Source organism: Microtus ochrogaster, unplaced genomic scaffold, assembly GCF_000317375.1.
Source record: "Microtus ochrogaster isolate Prairie Vole_2 unplaced genomic scaffold, MicOch1.0 UNK221, whole genome shotgun sequence".
NCBI lineage: Eukaryota > Metazoa > Chordata > Mammalia > Rodentia > Cricetidae > Microtus > Microtus ochrogaster.
The window spans coordinates 106,614-110,009 of record NW_004949319.1 but is presented as its reverse complement, the minus strand read 5'-3'; the positions used below and the strand labels follow the sequence as shown (position 1 = coordinate 110,009).

At 39.0% G+C, this 3,396-nt stretch overlaps 1 pseudogene; it reads left to right on the top strand.

The window, feature by feature from the left end:
• The first annotated feature begins 2 nt into the window (after positions 1 to 2).
• Positions 3 to 512, top strand: LOC101984085 (annotated as a pseudogene).
• The last annotated feature ends 2,884 nt before the right edge of the window (positions 513 to 3,396 follow it).

The window sequence follows — 3,396 nt, the reverse complement described above, 5'->3', positions numbered from 1 at the left end:
GCTACCTGAGCATCATGAGCCCTAAAATATGCATTTCATTTGTAATTGCTGCCTGGGTAACTGGTGTGGTCCATGCCCTGTCCCAGTTCTCTTTTGTTATAAACCTGCCTTTCTGTGGTCCTAACAAAGTAGACAGCTTTTACTGTGACTTTCCTCGAATCATACAACTCCCATGCACTGATAGAGACAAGTTTGAGTTTGTTGTTGCTGCCAACAGTGGCTTCATGAGCATGGGAACCTTCTTCCTGCTTCTGCTCTCCTATGTTTTCATTTTGATCACCGTCTGGAAAAGGTCCTCAGGGGACTTGTCCAATGCGTTGGGCACTCTGTCAGCACACATCACTGTGGTTGTTCTTTTTTTCACTCCATGAATGTTTCTCTATGTGTGGCCTTTCCCCACATCATCGATTGACAAATACCTGTTTATTGCTGACTTTGCTATCACACCTGCTCTGAATCCTGTCACCTATACACTTAGGAACAAAGATATAAGAATATCAATCCAAAGATAATACAAAAAGTTTGGTTATGACAGTTTTTGCTGAATAAATCTGGTGTGGGAGCTCTAAAAGCATATGGACAACTGTGTAATGTCAGGTTTCACTAAGGCACATAATTTTGTAACCAGCACATGCCCCCTACCTCACAACACACATCCATTCCCACAGACCATTAGTGCCTTGCTCCTTTTTCTTTGAGAAATTAGAATATTTCAGTATTCTAAAAATGCAGTATGGATAATTAAATGCGTGTTTTAAACAACTTATAGTGATCAAAAATGAACACCACATTTGTTTGTCCAAATAAATGAATAATCACAATGAGTGGTTCTGTATATATGACTAGTGTGTCAGCAATTTAGATTGTGTTATTTCAAAAGGTACACAGAGTTTACATTTCTAAGTGAATAATTTATTCTTAAGTAGATTCAGAATCATCAGTGGGAAAGTGCCACATTAGTAGCTTCTACTGGCTCTGCTCTAAAGGAATATATATATATGCTATAATTTAGAATTATTTCAATTGTAAGATAAAGGCTATTAGTCATAAAGCAAATAATAAGCAGCCTATAGTCCATGGCCCCATAGAAGCTAGGAAACAAGGAGAACCCTAAGAGACACGTATATGAACCTCCCTGGGGAGGGGAATTCAACCAGATCTCCTGAGAAAACTGGGAGTGTTTGTGGGGAAAGGGAGGGCAGGAGGGAAGGGGAGAGAAAGGGATTGAAGAAGAGAGCATGAGGGAATGGGATGGTTTAGACTGGGGAAGGAAGAGAAATAGTGAGAGCAAGGAAAGGGATATCTTGACAGAGGGATCCATTATGGGGCTAGCAAGAAACCAGGCAGTAGGAGAAATTCTCAGGAATTCACAAGAATGATACCCCACTAGGACCCAAAGCAATGGTGTAGAGGGTGACTGAACTGGTCTCCCCTGAAACCAGAACCTTTCTCCAACAGCTGATGGAAGCAGATGCTGACATCCACAGCTAAGTACTGGACCAAGTTTCTGAAAAACCGTCCATGAGAGGGAGGAGCAAAGGGGTCATGACCAAAATGGGATACCCACAGAACCACCTGACCTGATAGTGAGAGCTCATTGCATCTGGACTAGAAACAGAGAAACTTGCATAGGACAAAATTAGGTCCACTGAATGTGGTGGGAGTTGTCTGCGAGGCCTCTTGGAGTTGGACTAGGATTTCTCCTTAGGGTTTGAACTGGCATTTTGAAATGCATTATCTTTGGAGGGATACCTTGCTCAAGCTACATATAGTGGGAGGAGAGCCTTGATTATGCCTCAAAATGATCTGTCAGAATTTGTTGACTCCACTTGTGAAGCCTTACTTTCTCTGAGGAGTAAATAGGGAGCTGGAGTCCTGGGAAGGTGGGGGGAGCAGATGGAGGGAAGGGAGTAGGAACTGGGATAGGTATGTAAAATGAGAAAAGAGTTTTTATATTAATTTACATTTTATTGTTTTTATTGAGCAGTATGTTTTTTTCCTGTCCCCCCTTTCTCCCCTCTCCCATGACTCCCATGTTCCCAGTTTACTAAGAAGATCTATTCTTTTTCACCCTCCTATGTTGATCATATATGTCTCTCTTATGGTCCTCTTTGTTGTCTGCTTTCTCTGGAGTTGTGGCCTTTGGCTAGTTTTTTTTTTGCTTTATGTCTAAAAGCTACTTATGAGTGAATTTATATTATATTTTTTTTTTCTGGGAGGCTAATGGATCTAGAAAATAAAAACATATTGAATGAGGTAACTCAAACCCCAAAACAGACTTTTTAAACAAAAAAAAAATTTGATAATAGAAAAAGACTCTTTAATACCATGGGCTGCAAAGATGTCATGGTAGTTAAGAAAACATTAGCACCCAAAAATCAACACTGAGTTATTCACAAGCATCTTTATCTCCAGCTTCTGGTAATCATACCTAGGACACCTGCAAACACACACATGCACACAAATGCACATGTCCATACACATAGACATACACATACATATATAAATATGTTCAGAGACACAGATACGCACACATATATACACATGTACATATACACACACACACACACACATATATATACACGGACACACACACTGACACACACATTAAAAATCCTACTAATCTGAAAACCATGTTCTACAAAGATGCTTGCTTGACTAGAACTCCTGTGGTTCTGGGGAGCTATGATGCTAAATGTCCAGATATTCTCTGTGATATCATTAGCACACTTAAGAGCCATTCATTGACTACCTCACTTATCTACCTAAATCCCAGTCACGTGAATACTAAGTAATTTTTTAAATGTACAAAAGAACTTTAACTTTCACTAAGACAAAATTAAAAGACAATGGATTAGTTAAGGAGTAAAAATATGACCCACCTGATGTTCCCACTAATGTATTTTAACTCTGTCTTGATTATTTGACCCTCTTATGTTCTGTCACCATAAGCACTCCATGAAACTGGTATGACATTGAAACATGGTTTTTAGGCAATTTGAAGCTGTGGTCCTGGGGAGTGGTCACTCTTATTTGTTCTCAGAATAAACTATTCTTCGTCCTGTTTAGATAGGATTGTGGTTTTGGTATATGCACTATAACATTCGTATGCTAAGCCCAAATGGAATTAGACAGCATATTTAAGGCATTCTTACAGATATTATGATAAATGCACATAGAAAACTTGTATTTAAAATGTAATTCTTTTTTTAATAGTGTAATTCTTTATTGATTCTTTGGGATTTTCACATCATACACCCCAATTTTGCTCACACTCAGTCCTTCCATAGCCTCCTCTCACACATGAGCATCCCCCAAAAGAAATTCCCTCCAAAATTCAACTCAAAACATAACAGAATAACCCTCTCCTTTGTGTTTTCTAATTACTCTATCTAT